This window comes from Bubalus bubalis, chromosome 5 (assembly GCF_019923935.1).
Source record: "Bubalus bubalis isolate 160015118507 breed Murrah chromosome 5, NDDB_SH_1, whole genome shotgun sequence".
NCBI classification, from domain to species: domain Eukaryota; kingdom Metazoa; phylum Chordata; class Mammalia; order Artiodactyla; family Bovidae; genus Bubalus; species Bubalus bubalis.
The window spans coordinates 115,878,455-115,897,750 of NC_059161.1; the positions used below are offsets into that span (position 1 = coordinate 115,878,455).

General features: G+C 48.7%; 1 protein-coding gene across 1 annotated transcript in view; it reads right to left on the minus strand.

The window, feature by feature from the left end:
- Window positions 1–19,296, minus strand: part of NTM (neurotrimin) — a 953,690-nt gene that overhangs the window by 621,610 nt on the left and 312,784 nt on the right. The gene's annotated exons all lie outside the window — the stretch shown is intronic.

The window sequence follows — 19,296 nt, forward strand, 5'->3', positions numbered from 1 at the left end:
GCCCGAGATGGAGTGCTGGGGGTGGACCGGCCTCCACAAACGGCTGCAACCGCCACAAAGGTCCACCCTGAGCAGGCCTGGCCCCCTGCCCCACCCCGCCACGGTCTGCAGCCTGCAGCCAGATCACCCACCGCCCCCCGCATTCCACAGAGGGGCCAGGGAGGCTCCCTGGTTCCCCCCTCCGTCCTCCTCTCCCTTCCTTCACTGACTCATTCATGATTATTTCTTTCTTCCTTTGTTTCTTTCCAGTTTTCATCCATTTTTATCATATAAGTGAAATATGTCCACTGCAGAAAATTTGGAAAAAGAAAAAAGAAGAAGGAGAAAGAGAAGAGAGAAGAGGTGGAAGAAGGAAAAGAAGAAAGCCATCTACTATTCTATCAATTAAGGGTAATTATTTACCTTTTTGTTTTGACACACAGATATATGAATGATGGCCTGTATCTATTTGCAACCTGCTGCCGCTGCCAAGTCACTTCAGTTGTGTCCGACTCTGTGCGACCCCATAGACGGCAGCCCACCAGGCTCCTCTGTCCCTGGGATTCTCCAGGCAAGAATGCTGGAGTGGGTTGCCACTTCCTTCTCCAATGCATGAAAGTGAAAAGGGAAAGTGAAGTCACTCAGTCGTGCTCGACTCTTAGCGACCCCATGGACTGCAGCCTACCAGGCTCCTCCGTCCATGGGATTTTCCAGGCAAGAGTACTGGAGTGGGTTGCCACTGCCTTCTCCAATTTATAACCTATATATATATATATATATATATGCATGTATATTTGGGGCTTCTCAGGTGACTCTAGTGGTAAAGAACCCACCTCCCGATGCAGGAGGCTTAAGAGACTCAGATTTGAGCCCCTTTGAGAACCACTGGCTTAGTAACTCAAGGAAAAGAGACTGAGCCCATGTTTGGGTGGCTCGTGGCCCCACACTGGTATCTTATTTTGTGCCATTTATGCCCTTCAACCAGGGATTCTGAGCATTTTCTGATGCCATTAAGTAGTTAAAAAAAAAAACACACAGACTGAGAAATTGTGGAACATGTGTATGTTGATGGGGGTGATCCAGGAGAAGGCGTTGATGGCATGGTAGAGAGAGTGGAGGGTTGGCTTTGAGTGCAAGGAGCCAGCGTCCCTGCGCCAGTGGGTAGGGTAGTTCAGGCTGTCTGTCTCCAACTGCACTTTCTGCACCTCTGCACTGTGCTCGTCAAGGTCACTAATGGTCTCCACATTGCTGATTCATCGTCCCATCCAGGGTTCATTCCTCATCACACGTGGATTTCAAGCTGCTTCCAGCACACCCTTTCCCTTCAGCCTCAAACGCTGTCCTGTTTGGGGCGTGCTATTCTCCTTTTATCACAAGGACCACTTCCTCTTAGCCTCTTTTATTATTCCCCTGCTTCCCCTGCCCCCTTCCCCTTCCTGTGCAGTGCCTGGGGATCACACTTTGCACACCTCCTTTTATGCATCTACACTCCCATGATCTTATCCAGGTTTATAACTTAAATGTCATTACATGCTGATAACTCCCAAATGCATCAATCCCGCAAGACTTCTGCTATAAGCCACATAACCACACAGCTAACTGTCCTCTCCACATCTCTGCTTGAATGACTATCAGAAGTCTCAAAGTAAACACATGGAAGAGAGATGGCTGGTCTTGCCTGACCAAGATTTCCCCATCTGTGTTAGTGGAAGTGCTGTCCTTCCAGATGCTGGAGCCAAAATCCTTTAGTTCACCTTAACTCCTGTCTCTCACCTACAACCGTCAACCAGTCCTTTAGGGAACCCTGTTGGCTTTTGCCTTCAAATTAACCACAGATATCTTACTATTTTCATTATTTTCCCATCATCTCTTTCTTGGATTCTTGGAAATAGTGTCCCAACAAGTATCTTCACTCTTACCACCTGGAGTTGAAACACACCAGAGCAGCCCGAGTGACCCTTTGAGATCACTGGTCATTCCATACCACTGCTCTGCTCTGAAGATGCCGGTGGAGTTCCTTTCATCAACAGTGAAAGCTTCTCTGGTGGCTCAGATGATAAAGTATCCACCAGCAACGTGGGAGACCTGGGTTCAATCCCTGGGTTGGGGAGATCCCCTGGAAGAGGGCATGGCAACCCACTCCAGCATTCTTGCCTGGAGAATCCCCATGGACAGAGGAGCCTGCTGGGCTACAGTCCATGGGGTTGCAAAGCATCGGACACCACTGAGTGACTAAACACAGCACAGTGAAAGCAGAAGCTCTCCCAAGACGTACACAGCTCTACTGTTTTGCACATACTTTCATTTGTTGTATTTTTTTAGGTTTCACGTATAAGCAAGATCATACAGTATTTGTCTTTCTCTGATTCATTTCTCTGAGCATCCTATCTCCAGGCCCATCCACTCTGTTGCAGAAAACAAACTCATGGTTACCAAATGGGAGAGGGAAGGTGGGAGGGATGCATTAGGGGTAGGGGATTAACAGATGCACACTACTAGATAGAAGATAGATAATCAGCAATGATATACTGTGGAGCACAGGGAATGATACACGTTATCTTGTAATAACCTACAATGGAGTCTTATCTGCAAAAACAGTAAATCATGATTCTGTACACCTGAAACTAACACAATATTGTAAGTCTACTATGCTTCAATAAAACAAACAACAACCTCTGCTCTGAAGTTGTTCATCTCTGGCCCTCCTCCCCTGCCTTACCCCCTAATTCTAGCACCTTCTACCTTACCCCGGCCCCTGCTCACTCTGTTCTGGTCATGTTGTCTTCCTTAATCTTCTTGAATGTAGCAGACAAACTCCCATCTCAGGGCCTTTGCAGCCTCTTTTCCCCCAGAGGAATGTATCTTCTCCCTACAAATGCCCAATACACTTACTGCATCATCGCTGTCGTATGTTTGTTCAAATAACCCCTTCCCAGTGAGATCACCTGTGATGCTCTGCTTGAGAAATGCAACCTGCCGTCTCACGCTTTGTCTCTCCCCATCTCCTACCCTGCTATATTTTTCCTCTTAGCACTTACATCTTCCAGTTTTTGGTTTATATTATTTTTTAATCTCTTTTCTCCCCACGAAAATGTAAGCTCCCCAAGGACAAGGGTTTTTATTGTTTGGGTCACTGGTGTGTTCCCATGGTTTCCAATCATTTCAAACACATGGAAAGTCCTCACTAGAATTTTTGATGAATGAATGAAACTTGTGACTTTCATAATTTGCCTCATATTCACCAACACAGCCACTCTCCTAAGGCTGGGTGTTTAGGTCCTTTCCACTATTTTGTTGTTTTATAGAACATTGCAACAAATAGCTTTTTATAAGACTCATTTATTAGTTACATTTTAACCACCCTAGGATATAATCCCATAAATGGGAACACCAGGTAAAGTGACGTAGGTGTTTTAATGCCTTTGTCCCATGCAGTCAAACAGCTTTTCAGCTTAATTTTCCAACCATAGTGTTTGAGAATACCCACTGCTACAGTGAAATTAGCATTTATTTTTCTTACCTTTGGCAATTTAGAAGGCAAAAAAAAAAAAAAAAAAAAAACAAGGGCACATCTCAATCTCACATGAATTTGAATTTCTTTGATGCAAAGTGATTTGAAGTTTTTGTTGTTTCTTACTCATTAACATCTTTTTAACTAGCTCTTCAGAGCCTTTTCTTATTTTGCTACTGAAATATTCATGTTTTTGGAGTTATTTATGTATTAAAACTATTAACCATTTTTTGGAATTGTTAAAAAATTACTTCCATTGATTGTTGCTAAATTACATGATGTTTGACATAAAGAAGGATTCAATGTTGCCAAATTCATCAACTTTTCTGCCTTTATTATGCCATGTTTTTGGACACAGACAGACCTGTAAACTCACTTGCATTTCCTTCTAGTTTTAACAACTTTGGGTTTTGCTTTCTTCTCTGTCATCTGTCATTCACTTTGCAGCTGGGCTCAGTATAGATTTTTCACTATTAGAAAAATCTACATCACTTATTGAACACCCGTATCTTTCCTAACTTATTTCTGAGATTGTCATATTCATGCCCACAAATCTTATACTTCATAAAAGTATTTCTGGGCAATCGATTCTGTTACAGAGACCCACCTATTGATTCCTGTGCCAGACCCCCATCGTTCCTATCACTGTAGTTTGTGGAATGACTTAAAATAGACCAGGCTGCTCCTCCCATCCTCCAGTTGGCTTCTCTTTGGGGGTTTTCATGGCTAAAGCTGAAAGTGAACTCTATTCTCCCTTGATAGCTATTCCAACAAAACTATTAGCATTTTGCTTAGAATTGCCTTAAAACTATAAAGTCACTTGGGAAAAACTGACATCTTAATAGTCTTCAATCTTCTTGTCACAGATATAGTTTGTTTCTCTCTCTCTTTTTGTTGCTGTTGTTGGTTCCGTTTTATCACAAATCTTTCCAGACTCTGAAAGCTCCCCCCTTGTTCTGGAATCAGAGATTCTGGGTTCTGTCCCCAGCTCCAGCTTTCTTACTGCCTGACCTTGGACAGAATATTTGATCTTCCTTAACCTATGAGTTACTTCTTAGGATGGAGTTAAAGCAGTAACCACTGATGAGAGAGTCTTAAAGATTAAACAGAAAATTACACCAAAAGCCCTTTGTGTGGAACTAAGAAGCACTCACTAAATGATGACTTTCAAAAATCAACCCATCTTTGTCATTCCCATCTTTTCTTTATATAGAGAAGGAGTGAAGATCACTGGAGAAGCAGAGTCTGAGAAATCAAGGCCACAGAGTGGGTGCAGTGACTGACGACCTGATGTTGGGGCTTTGCTTCTGAGGTCTGAGCTGAGCAGAGGGTGAAAAGATGAAGCCAGTGCTAAGGGAAAAGGTTTGGGGAAATTTCTGCACATTTAAGGGAGGCCACAGGGAGCCCATGGAAAAGAGTTGGGTCATCCCCACAGGGCTGCCACATGGATAATGCCCCATGCAGTCCTGCAGGGCCCCAGCTCAGAAGGGCTCTAAGTTTGGTTTCATGCTCTGCTACTGCCAACCTGAAATGCTTACTGACTTTTGGACAAGAGTCCTGCACCTTCATTTTGTACTGGGCCCACACAACACCCGGCTGACCCATGGCATGCCTGGCCTTCTAGCTGGTGGGGAGAGGACAGCTCTGGGTCCCTCTGGGCCCTTCTTCCTCCACGCTGACACACCATTAACTTAGGAAAGGAAAGGGCACTCAGAGTGCGCTTTCCATGAAGTGGGAGGGAGAGCTGGAGCTTACACTTTATCAGAAATGTGCGTATCGGACATTGGTGCACGGTTAAACTATAGGTCGTGATTTATAAGCTAACCAGATACTCAGCTCATTGAAAAAAAAAAGAGAGGATGAAACACGAAAGAGGTGGGAATGTCAGAGGCATGATTCTTGCCCAGGGCTCTGGACGCTGTAGTTCATGGCAAAGCTCACAAATCTGCTGACTTGGTCCCTCACTCCTTCCCATTCCAGAAGCTTTTCTGGCAACTAATTATTTACCTCTTAGACGTGGAAATGGAGGGGGGGCTGGTGCGGATAACAGCCGTGTTCAGGGGAGCAGAGAAATACATTTATTGCATGTCTATCATATGCCAGATGCTGTGTTTGGGGCTTTCCACCCAGTTTCTAGTTTACTGCTCACAAGGACCCTGTGGGTGCATCAGATCATCTCGTTAGATGAAGAAGGTGGACCAGTGAATCAGTCAACCTGACCAAATCACAGGGATGGCTAGTGACAAAAAGGATGCCACCCCAGGTCTGCTGTTACCATCTGCCTCGTTCTCGTTAGAGAAACTGGCACAGATGAAGAAATACTTCATTACTATACTCCAAGCACCATTCTAAATGCTTTCCATGCTTTAATGTCTTTCATTCTCACCATGAAACTGGGGCTCAGAGAGTTTGTTCATTTGCTAAGTTGTGTCTGACTCTCTTGTGACCCCTTTGACTATAGCCCATCAGGCTCCTCTGTCCAGGGGGATTTCCAGGCCAGAGTCGGTTCCATTTCCTTCTCCAGAGGATCTTCCTGAACCAGGCAATCAAACCTTTGTCTCCTGTGTTGCATATGGATTCTTAACCAACTGACCCAGTAGAGAAGCTCTCCGAGAGTTTAGGTAATTTCTACAAGGACTTGCAGCTGTAAAGTGGCAGATTCGGGATTCCACGCTAAACAATCCACTCCCAAGAGAAAGCCTTAGGTGTGACCTGGGTAGCAGAGCAAAGCTGGTCACTGAATATAGCCTGCATATGGAAAAGGTCAAGGGAGATTTCCAGGTTTCATGGTTGAGCAGCCAGTGGGAAGATGATGTCAGTCATTGAAATGTGAACTGGATAAGGCTGAGGTGCAGGTTCTAGGGAAGTGCTTGTGACATCATTGTGGACGCGCTGAGTTTGAGGCTTGTGGCTGGCACCCCCAGGAGGATGCTCAGTAATGACGGCACCTTCCTTAAAGTGTTGCTGCGGAGACTGAATGAGTTAGTCATTCAAGTGCTTGGAATGACGCCTGGCTCAGAGTGAGTGCTACAGAAGCGCTTGCTATTATTATGGCCTAGTGAACAACTGGGTCATCATGGAGCTAAGAAGATTATTATGACCCAGTAGGCAACTGGGTCAAATGGAACTAAGAAAGCGAGATCTTGGCTGAGATGCAAAATCAGGCATTCTGAATTTATAGATGGGAACTGAAGTCATGGGAGAAAAGCAGAAAGGAGGGAACGAGAAGAGAAGAGAGCCTCAGGACAAGCATCATCAGAGACGCACAAACTGTCTTGGAGGAACTGGATAAAGGCTGGCCTTTAGAAAGCCATTTCTGAAGTTTCAACAAAAGAGAAATTACTCTTTATATCTGCAATAAAGCATTGCGTCTCTGACCAAGGAAGACAATTCCTTGATGGTAACCAACAGAGTCAGAAATAACAAACAAAATAAGATTAAACCAAACTCGTAGAGAAAAAGGGACCACAGCTAACCCAGCTGCTCTGTTTCACCCCTGAACAGAATGACCATGAAACTGTGCCCAGCATCATAGTAGCTGATAATTTCCCAGCCCCTCAATCAGCTTCCAACCCGAATGTGGTACCCAGGGTTCTATGTGGTGAAGAGTCGTAGGTCTTCAGAGCTGTGGTCTAGTTCAAGACACTGAATATGCCTGTGCATGCGTGTGTGCACACACACACACATGCACACATACACACACACACATCTCTGATACTTTCTGGTTGCTACTTTGACTAGTGATGCTGGAGGTTTCCTCTTGATCCCTAATCCCATACACACAACTTCCTTCAGAAAATCTTTTTTGCTTCACTTGGGTTTGCTCACCTCCCTAGTTCCCACTCTCAGCACTTATCCACTGAATTGAACCTTCCTGCTTCTCTGGCTTCCCTGTTTCACTACAAACTTACATCAGAGTTTTATCCCTAGACCCAGGTCCTAGCACAGTGCCTGACGATCATAAGTACTCAAAGACTCTCATGTTAAAAATTTATTCCTGGAAACTTCATTTTTAAATTCAGCATCTTCTCTGTAGTCCAGCCCACTTTTGTTCCCAGATTAGATTTAAAGAAGATGTGAGAACATCAGTGATCTGAGCCCTTCTTTGTCCAGTATGGGACGTTTTTGCCGGGAAAGGTCACCTTTGTTGAGGTATAGTTTACACACATTTTAAGTACACCACTCAATGAACTTTGATAATTGTAAATACTTGTGTATTGTCGTTCTTGTGCATTGATTGATTGGGCTCAGTCGTTCAGTCATGTCCTACTCTTTGTGACCCCATGGACCATAGGCTGCCAGAGTCCATGGGATTTTCTAGGCAACAATACTGGGGTGGGTTGCCATTTCCTCCTCCAGGAGATCTTCGTGACCCAGGGATCTAACTGCATCTCCTGCATATCCTGTGTTGGCAGGCAAATTCCTTACCACTGAGCCACGGTGGAAGCCCATATACTTGTATAACCACCACCATATTCAAGATGAAGATCATTTTCATCCCCAAAGGCTGCCTTGTATGTTTCCCGGGTTAATTTCCCACCATCATTCAAGAATCAGGCTGCAAGCTGGATGTTTAATGCATAGAACAGGAAGGGGGATCACCCGGGGATGGGTCAACCCCAGGTTTTATGAAGGAGATGAATGACTGCTTATTAGAATGACTGCTAACATGCAGGAGATGAAATCCATGGTTTGGTGTCAAAGAAAAGGTGAAATAGAACATGTCGGAAGGAAAGCAGCCTGGCAAAGTCAGGAAGGCCACAAGTAGAGCCTGGGGTAGTTTGTTTGGACAAGAGGTTTTGGGTCAGGAAGAAACAGCACAGGTGATGAGACAAGAGTTGTTTGGGGTAGAGATGCAGGTCTTCACACAGGTAGGGGAGGGTTCTGGAGATGTCTCATGACCTTGCTGGCATGTGCTCCTGCCTGGGGAGAGGAAGGTCACTTGTGGGCTCTGGACTCTTAATGGCTGGGAAACACACGGGCAGCACACGGAGCTGGGAGCTTTATCCTGAGATGTGCGGTCACCTGGCTTCTCTGGCTGATTCTTTGCTTTCTTCAGTTCGGAGGCTGCTGTTTCTAGCCTCTTCCTAGTCGTTCATGCTTTATCAGACCTGGCAGATCCCAGGCTTGGATGTCTCCCCATCCCACTTTTTCTGACTCACCCTATCAGGCTTTCAAAACCAGTCTTCTCTGTGAACAAAGAGAAGAAAACCTTAGGACTGAAAGGTAACAGAAGGAGCCCGTGTTTCTCTGTGACTTTTAACTTTCAACCATTGGTCTCTGTAGAAATAGAAATGTAATTTCAAAGCCTAATCCAGAGACTGATTTCAACAGGGAGATTTTTGTTTCCAAAATGACTCACATTAAGGGAGGGAGTCCAGATCATCTTTCGGCCTCTCCTTTAGAGATGTTCTACCTGTATAAATACATCTCTCTGGGTTTGTAAGAAACACCCTTCATGGAAGACAAAATTTAACAGCCAGTCCTTTATAACAATTTTGTGATCAGGTGATACAATCCTTTTGCTATCTTCCCAGTATTGAGGTTGGTTAGAAAGATCAGAGAAGCCATGACCCAGGTGACAAAGCCCACCTTTATGCAGAGGATGCCACAAACCTTCTCTCAGATTTCCCTCTGCTGATCAAGTTTTGTCTACAATATAAGAAAAGAGTAGAACTTCATCAGCGGAAGACTTAGGGAAATCTAGCTTTGGGCTAAGGGGCTGGTCCTGACTCTGGTGTAAAGTAACTATGAGAACCTGGGAAAATAATTTTCCTTTATGAATCTGATTCTTTTTCCTCTGCTATAAAATTATTACTTAAATCTTTAGGATGTATTTTTTTTTCCAATAGGGAATATGTGTTCCTTGAAGCAGGGGTCCCCAGCCTTTTTGCACCAGGGACTGGTTTTGTGGAAGACAATGTTTCCATGGACCAGTGGTGGGGTGGGGGGTGGCGGGGGGGGTGGGGGGTGAAGTTTCCAGATGATTGCATTATTGTGCACTTTATTTCTGTAATTATTCTATCAGCTCTACCTCAGATCATTAGGCATTAGATCCTAGAGGTTGGGGACCCCTGCTTTAAAGAAAATTCCAATTTGATCACCTGTAAAATGGGGATAATTATAGCATCTGCCTCATGGTGTTGTTATGAAGGTAAATGAGTTCATTTGTACCAAGAAATTTGGGCCAGGCTGGCACGTAGTTAAAGGACTTAATAAATGCTGGCCATGATGAGGCTGCTACTAATGATGATGCTGACATGGGAAAATAAAGGAATTCTATAAGGACCGCCAACAGAGAAAGGGACTTGGAATAAAGCAGCCAGGGCATGAGCTGGAGATGCAGCTCCCTGGAGCCAGGGGAGGGAGAGTCAGCTTGCGGAGACAGAAGCCGAAGGGCCATGTCCTCATGGGAACCTGGAGATCGAGGACAGGACTGGATGACATTTTCACGAGAGGCTGGAGCCCTCGAGAGCCACCAAATGCTGGATGAGGAAAAGATTCCAGAATTAGCACGAGGACAGCAAGGAACCTTGTCTGTCCAGACCTGAGGGGTGGAGCATCTGAGTCTCCCCAGGGAAGGTGTGACTGCAGCCTGTGCCCGGATGGGTTTGGGGGTCAGATTTGTGTTTCCTGGGCTGATTCACTCCCTGGAGTGAATCCACTCCACTCAGCTCCCTGTGGAGCCAAACACACAGAGAGAGATATGCTGGCACCCCCGTCTCCACCCTCTCCTGCTGATCACGGGCCCCTGATTCCACATCACCAAACACGCAAGGACAAAACCACAGCCTCTTAGGATTCTAAGTCATCAAAAGACTGCTCATGTGTGTGTGTGTGTGTGTGTGTGTTCAGTCGGGTCCAATTCTTTCCAACCCCATGGACTGTAGCCCACCAGGCTCCTCTGTCCATGGGATTCTCCAGGCAAGAACACTGGAGTGGGTAGCCATTTCCTCCTCCAGGGGATCTTCCTGACCCAGGCATCGAACCTGGGTCTCCTGCTTTGCAGATGAATTCTTTACCACTGCGACACCTGGGAAGCCAAAATCAAAAGACCAAATCGAGACTATAGACTCGCTCAGCTTAAAATGCTTTAAAAAGCAGGAATCAAATACATCTGAAATTAAGGCGCAGAAAAAGTAAAGCCTTAAAGAGCTTTTGGAAGTAAAAAATGAAGTCATGAAAATTTTAAAGTCTCAATGAATGGTTAAGCATTATCTGAGAAGATAAAATTACCAAAATGGAAGATAAACCTGGAAGTCATCCAGATGTATAGAAATGAAAAATATGAAACAGCAGTTAATGGTGAAAGGACAAAAGCCATGCCTCACAGTAGCTTCAGAAAGAGAGAGCTGAGAAATAACTTTTGAAGAGACAATGCAAGAGTAACAATCCTCCAAAATGCCTGAAGGACCTAAGTACTGAAAGTAATCAACCAATATGTCAAACAGCCAGATGACAGAGGTTGAGATGGTTGGATGGCATCACTGACTCAATGGACATGAGTTTGAGCAAGCTCCAGGAGATGGTGAAGGACAGGGAAGCCTGGTGTGCTTCCCTGGTCCATGGGGTCGCAAAGAGTCTGACAGGACTGAGCAGCTGAACAACATGTCGGACAATCCAAAGTAAAGTGTTCTGGACGAGACTGCAGTGGGCAGCCCGATGCACGCTCAGAAAGGCCACCATGCCAGTCGGGACAGCACAGCTCCCTGGGGGCATCTAGGACTCTGAGAGGTGCAAGTCTGCACAGCTCTGCACTGAGGCATCCACATTTGCAAGTCCATCTCCAAATTTCCCCGTGATCTCTGTGTGTACCATATGCGCAGCCATCTTTCCTCACATCGCCATCCTGACATGCAGTCTAGGATATTAACAATCACAGACTCTGACAATCCCCAGACCAGTCCCTGTGCCCTCCAGGGGCTCCCTCCAGACCCCGCTGCCCCTCCTGCAGGAAGAAGGCTGTCTCAGCCTTCCTCCACACACTCAAGGCTATTCCACTAACATTTCAGGTTCTCATCTTCGGTGCCAGGGGCAAGGTGACATTCCTGAAGATTTATTATTATTGTTTTCCATCACCTGAGGCACGCCAGTCCTCTAAAAGCTTCTGCACCAGGTCGATTCTCTAAGTTAACTCTGACTTTGCACAGATTTATTGGCAAGGTTTGCGGTTTGCCCTGTGTGTGTGCACACGTGTGCGTGTTCCGGACACAAAGGTGAAGGGAGAGAGAAAACCAATATTTATTTCACTTTCATCTGTGCCATCCCCTGGGCTGATTGCAGTCATACACACCGATCCCTTCCATCCTCAGGAGGGTCCGGAGAGCAGTATCCTGCTCGTTTATCATGCGAGGATAAGAAGGCTCAGAGAAGTTCTGGAAGAGGAGAAGGGTCAGGTAGCCTCGAGTCTAGCTCTAGGAAAGGAGACCAACAAGACAGAGGGAGATCCATATGCCGGAAGGAACCTAGAGTCCATGATAAATGGAAACACAGCCGTGTGTGGTCTAACCCAGGCTTGGGAAATAGGTGGAACCATCTGACTGGGTATCTGTCCTCTGCAGAGTCCAGAGAGGAAGCAAATGGCCATGCTGGCCTGACCTCTGAACCCAGGACACGTGGAGGCTCTGACTAGAACTGCTGGGACTGTGTTCAGCTGTGTCCAGCTGCGCGGTCAGTGCTGTGTCCTGGGCTCCCTCCCCACTCTCCTCCTCTCTGCCTGGGACCTACCCTGGCAAGTCCTGTGCCTGACCATCCTCGGCCCTGTCCTTACAGTGACGGGGACCACCCACCACAGCCCGACAGGCAGAGGACCTGTATCTGTTCTCTGAATGATCATGGGTCTTTTGGTCCCAGATAGAATCGGCCTCTCTGCTCGGCCCTGAATGATCGATCATAGGTCCATCGTGTTGACCACATTTGGTGTTGGTTAACTAGTTCTGAAATGTTAAATACGTATGTCCCTTTCTGGGCCAAAATTTATGGCACCCCATTTCAGTACTCTTGCCTGGAAAATCCCATGGACGGAGGAGCCTGGTAGGCTGCAGTCCATGGGGTCGCTAAGAGTCAGACACAACTGAGCGACTTCACTTTCTCTTTTCACTTTTATGCATTGGAGGAGGAAATGGCAACCCACTCCAGTGTTCTTGCCTAGAGAATCCCAGGGACGGCGGGGCCTGGTGGGCTGCCGTCTATGAGGTCGCACAGAGTCGGACACGACTGAAGCGACTTAGCAGCAGCAGCAGCATGACCTCAACCCCCTACCCAGTCCAGGGGGCTCGCAGACCCCAGCAGAGGGCGTTCACAGACCCTGAGGGGCCACTGGCTGTGCTGACTCAGGACAGAAGGCTCTTTGAGCCTCAGTTTCCCTATTTGAAAACAGGGATATAAGTCTTCTCGTGGGGTTGCCTCGGAGACTCAGTGGGACGCGTCTGGGTGAGTGTCTCAGTCACAGTCAGTGCCTGGCGTTCAGGGCTGTCCGTCTCCATCCACCCCAGGACCCCCTCGCACGCTTTCAGAAAGCAGATCAAGCTTCGCCAAGACACTCATAGTCCACACATGCGCCCCCGAGGACATAAACACACCCCATCTCAAAGGACAAAGAATTGGACTAGGAGTGAAAGGGGGAAGGTCCTGAGCCCTGAGGCCACGCCAGCTGCCTCATTTCCCTGCAGATCAGGTAAACCGCTTGAAGCGTATTTGTAAAGAATTAACCTGACCCTGGAAAGTGTTAATCTGCAACTTGAAGCTTTACTGGGAGGCTTTGTGGACACGGTGCCTGTGAAAGCACACAGATGGCAAAGGCATCCTCTCGGAAGCCTCCAGGCAAGCCCAGCCCGCCTCCCGCACCGTCTGATAGGTGGGGCAGGTCATGCACTGAGCATCAAACCTGGGGTGTAGACAGGGCCCCAGGTGGCCCGAAGTCTCAAGCAAGCCCACTGTGCATCTGGTCGGTGAGATCGCAGAGATTTTTTTCAAGCTGAATCTTTGGCCTGGCCCCAGGACATTTTCAGGTGAAAAGAGCCTGGACATCACATGAGCACTCTCCCTGCAGACGGCTCTGCCCCACCCTCGCGGTGGCTGAACCTGAAGCCTGCAGCGCTGACTGCATCTCAGCCCGCCCGCCACTGCCCTCTGGTGGTGACAGCCCACAATGTCATGGCTCTTCTGAACTGGCAGGGGGCTTCCCTTCCAGCCCCAGGCCCCGCCATCCTGCCTGTTCTGGGGCCAGCTCCTCTGTGCTGACAGAGGGCACGAGGGTGTACTGCAGTATTTGCTCTCTCACCCATTCCTCAGGCAGGCAGTTTCTGGATCTCTGTCTTGTTAGCCTAGCTGATCTTTCCTCTCCATCCTGTGTGTGTGTGTGAATTGCTCAGCTGTGTCCAGCTCTTTGCGACCCCATGGACTGCAGCCCACCAGCCTCTTCTGTCCATGGCCCGTGCAATCCAGGTAACCTTCTAGGCTAACCTCAATCTTTGTACTCTCACTCTTTAAAACCCTTTAACGGTCTTCACTGCCCTCTAGTGAAGCTCAGAATTCTCAGAAACAAATGAATATGCTCCTTCTGCAATTTCTCCCTTATCCACATGTCCACTCCCAGATATGGAGGGGGAGAGCATCCTTCAGGGAAACCTTGGGCTCTGTGCTTCTCTCAGTGAGCCCTGATCCCTGTCCCACCCAGAAGTGTTACTGAGCATAATTTCTACCCGAATGCTCTTTCCTGCCCCCAACCTCAACAAGTCAACCCCTACAGAACCCATCTCGAAAGTCGCTTTCTCAATCAGGACCTTCTCTGGCAATCTCACCCCATTCTAAGTGGGGTGCACACCTAAGCATCATGCTCTCAACTCGGGGACAGGGCTCCCCACGAGACTGTGTGCTCCCAGACCCAGGAGCTACCATTTCTGCTTGCATTTAAAAAGTCTCCCCCGGCCCAGGAGAGATACAGCATCTGGCACATAGAACTCACTCAATAAATGTTGAATGAGAAGCCCTAGCTAGCTCAGGAACCAGAAGAATGGCAGATGCTGCAAGGGTAAAAAAAATCACCATGGGTACTTCTATTTGCATAATAATAGAAGGGTAGTTATGGAACATTTGCTATCTGCAAGGCTCTGTTAAGTGCATTAAATTCACTTACTCATTAAACAGGCACAGTGACGCTTCACCCCATACTATCTCATTTAATCTTTACATCAACCTTGGCCGGTGGGGTGAGCCAGGATCAGATCTATTACAGATGAGAAGACAAATCTGGGAGAGGCCGATGGCCAAGCAGCCAAGGATAACGGGGGCGCCAGGGCTCTTGCCTAGGTGTGCAACCTCGCTCCCGGGGACACAAGTCTGCTAGCCCTTATTAACACTCTGCCACCTCCGCTGACAGAGTCAGGTCCCAGGAGACAAAGCAAACACAGAAATGTGCTTTGCCTGTAGACCCAGGCTGTAAAAGCAATCACAGTTTCTCTCTTGCCTCCAGTTCCTAATCAATTATGGAGGAAATGACAATGAGGCAGAGGAGACAGAGAGGCAGAGTGACTGTAGTTCTCTGAAAAGATTCCCCAGGCTTTGTTTTTGTAGCCACACTTGCCTGGCTGGGACACCAGGGCAAAAAGATGTAGGGTTTGGTGCCTGATGCAGAGACAAAGGAAAAATGACTGACCAAGTGAATTAGTGAAGGTGAAATAAACGGTGCTCAGCAACAGATGGGGCTGATGCTGGGTAATTTTCTGCCGTCACCTCCCCTCTGGTAATAGATTATCTTGCAGCTGCTGGAGTCCCAGGGAAGGTAGGCTCACAGCTTCAGTCTCCTTCCTGCTTGGAAGTGGTGTGCCCCTCCATCTCTTAACCTGTCTCAATGATAAAAATCTTAAGAGCCCCAACTTCTTGCAAGACGTATAGTGGCGATTCAACTCAGTCCTGACTGAGGCTGCGATTCGTCAGGCTGTCACGGTGACAGGCAGATTTGTAAATGCTCTGGCTCCAGTGTCAGGTTGAAGGTGACATTTTTCAGCTGCAGACTTTTTTTCCCCACATCCCTCATGGAGACAGAATAGCTCAGAACTAGAAAGAGGCCCCTGGGCAAGCCTCTGTCCCACCCACGCCGCCCTGGACCACGGCTGTTGACCTCTGATCCTCAGACTGTGGCTCTGCTCCTCTGGGCCACCTCTGCCCTGACCCAGAACACTCAGAACACAGCGATTCCTGTAAGGCCGGGCCCCCAGCCCCACGGCCCTCCCCACCCCGGTCTGAGCCTGGCCTGATTTAGCCTTATAATGACTTGTCTTGGCTGATGGTCGCTCTGCCATTACCATTATAAATACTTACACAGATTAATTAACCATAGCATAAGAGCCCAGAATCCCAACGAGGTTCATTAATGACCTGCCAGGCTATTTCTGGGCTGAGGCATCGAAAACTAGCCCCGAACGTTCATGACATTCTTCCCTTTGATTTCTTTCTGGAATCAGGAAACCTTATTTATGGTTTTGTTTGAACTCTTTCTCTCCTTAGGATTCCATTCTCAGTGTCTTTAATCCTCAAGGAGCCTCGTGGGGTGACCTGGCTTTCTGCCTGAGTCTCTGCATTTACCTGACTTCTTTATGAAGTTCAGGGAGACGCCTTCAGCCCTGATGCCCTATCAGCGTCGGCCAGGGGCTCCTGTCCCTGTCTTGGTCCAGAGACCAGGATGGGATTTCAACCTCTCTCTCCTCCCCGCTTCCTTCTCCCTTCCACCTTTTCTCTCTCTCCCGGTCGCTCTCTCTCCCTCTCCTCTTTCTCTCCTTTCTTTAAACAGGAGTTAGCCTGGTCTCAGCACCACCTGGAGATCTGCATGGGGAAGGCGGCTGCTGCACCACCTCCAGGAGGGGTCCCCGGTGCACGGGGGAAAGTGTGGGGTGGTGGCAGGGGAGGAAGAGAAACCTGGAGCTGTAAAGACTGCAGAAGCGCAAGCCGGGGTTTCCCACCCCTCGCCATGTCTCTTTCCTCCCCTCCTGCGCCGCCCCTGCCCCATCTCCATGGCCGCAGCTCCCACCCCAGTCCACCCCCACCCGCAGGTCTGCCTGGCCGTGCTCCAGCCAGAGCGCCTTTCTTTCCTGATCAGAGGACACGGCCATCTCCATCATTTTCAGTATCTGAATTAGACAAGATCGCTGAGCTTCAATTTCTTCATTGAAAAGTTAATGGTATCTACCTGGTAGCACAGTGTCTGTGCGTGTGTGTGAGTGTGTGTTGGGTAATGAGTAAGGCTGGATATGACAAACTCCTAACAAGAAGAGCTCAGTGCATGTTGGTTCACCCCACCCCCAGCCTCCAGCAGCCTGCTAATCTCGGCTAAATTCACCCTGGAAACACAAGTGCCTGATGAGCTCCACCCAGTGGAGGGGCCTGAGCTCAGCAGGGTCACTGCACCCCAAACCCTGAGTGAGGGACCCCATCCTCTGGGGTGTGGTGGTCATACTGCTTTGGGGGTTTATATTAAGGGGGAGAAGAACGAAAGAGGAGAAAGAGAAGTAGAGAAAACAAAAGCAATGGGAAGAAGGATGGTGAGAGGTGCTCAGGGGAAACAGGCAGAGGCAGTTATCAGAGGTTGGTGCCCACAGGAGCCCTGGATGGGGGGGTCTGGGAGGAAGAGGGGGAGCGGAGGGGCAGGGCCAGCTGATGGAACCCCCCTCCAGCTCTGACATCTCAGCTCAGCCAGGCTGGGCCCCTGGGTTCCAGCGAAGTGACCTCCTGGTGGTCCCTGCAGCGAAGGAAGCTCAGCCTCAGGTGTCTGGAGGAGGAGACGAGGCAAGCCTTGGTCCAGCCTCATGGGAGTTCAGCCTGGGGTGGGGTGGGGGAAGAGGAGCAGGGAGGGAGAGATGGACAGGCTGAGCCCGGAATCCAGGATCCCCTGTGGTCCTCTCGTCCTGCCTTGGCTGTGTCTGCGTCTCTACTGCACGCGAGTCTCTCCATCCTGGGGCTCTGGGGAGCACCAGGCTGGCATCTCTTCACTTCTCATGTCTAGAGGGCACACGAGAACCATGCTCTCCTGCCAGGGCTATCTCCCCAGCCTGCCAGGCCTTAGGGGGCGATTCTTGTGCTTTCTGCCTCTGCAAGAGCCCAGCCTAAGCGGTCAGCGGGAGCAGGGACTGGATATGAGACCGGAGATGACCCACCACTTCCCCAGGCCTCACATTCCTATCTGCAGAATGGGGTGATGACGACCCCCCTGAGGGTTGCCAAGAGATGGGAACTGAAGGATGAACGTAGGGGCGGTTTTCAGCATTGCCCACACAGCGCCTTACTCAGCCTGTGGCTGGGACATGGCATCGTGTTTTGTCTTCTGTGATCCCATGTGAACCAGCATCAGCTGCTGTAACTAACAGGTGCCACCTCCTCGGAGTGGAGGGGCCCCGGCGGAGGACAGAGTGACAGGAAGGGCCCAGGAGAAGACGAACTCGGTATCCAAAGAGGAGGGGATGTTTTGTGAATTGGGCTGCAAGACCTTCCCAGAGGAAGACGAGAAACTGACATCTCCTGATGCCAGCACCCCTTCCTGCACAAGGACAACCCAACCCCGCCCCTCCTCTTGAACATCACCTTTCGAGGAACCAGTGCTTCCAGGGGAAACTGGGGCTAAAAGCAGCATTTGTGGGAGACGGAATTCCCTAGAATAAATGTCCTCAGTCCGGTCTAGGGACTGATCAGCCTGCAAATTAAGGCCCTGAAAGTTAGAGTTAACTATCCTGCCCTGAAACTTGAAAGGCAAGGCTCACTTCCACCTGCCCGTTCCTTCCTTCTCCTGTCCTCCCTGGCCCCCCTGAGTGATCCTTTCAGGACTTCCTGGGTTCCTGGGCCACACTGGGAGCTGGGGGGAGGGTCCTGCCCACCTCTGTCCTGGCTCTGCCTGGTCCCGCTGCAGAGCCATAGGTGGTGGCAGAGGCCTCAGGAGAAAGAGCTACTCCACTCCAAGGCTTCCCTCCATCCTCAGCCCCTGGGGACTGCAGGCATTTTCCTTAACAAACATCCAACTTGTTTGCTAGCATTTGCTCTTCCTAAAAGGGCATGCACACACACGCTAAGTCGCTTCAGTCATGTTCGACTCTATGTGACCTCATGGACTGTAGCCCACCAGGCTCCTCTGTCCATGGGGTTCTCCAGGCAAGAATACTGGAGTGGGTAGCCATTTCCTTCTCCACGGGATCTTCCCAACCCAGGGATTGAACCTGTGTCTCTTATGTCTCCTGCATTGGCAGACAGGTTCTTTACACTAGCGCCACCTAGGAAGCCCCTTCCTAAGAATACACATATGGAAAATTAAAACAGATTGACATATATATATATATATACATACACACACACTACTATGTAATGAGAACATAGTATATAGCACAGGGAACTCTACTCAGTTCTCTGTAGTGACCTAAATGGGAAGGAAATTCAAAAAAAGGGGGGGGGGGATAGATATATACTTGTGGCTAATTCACTTTGCTGTGCAGCTAGCAGGAAACTAACACAACATTGTAAAGCAACTCTACTCCAAGAAAAAAGAATTTAAAAAGCTAACTAAACAGTTAAACAAGAAAATAAAATGTGCCATTGGTCTTGAGAGTGGTCTAGGAGCCCTAAGGCAACATCTCTAAGAGGGGCTGGGGTCCGTGGGCCTCCGGGACTGGCTGAGACCATCTCAGAGCGTGATTGGATGTCTGCCCATTGTTCTGTGAGACTGGGGGCTGCATTTTCCCATCCCCCACGGGGTTGCACGGCCTGACGGCGGGACCAGGATTTGATGTCCAGTGTGCGGGGAGCGGCTGGGGTCCCACACCCGACAA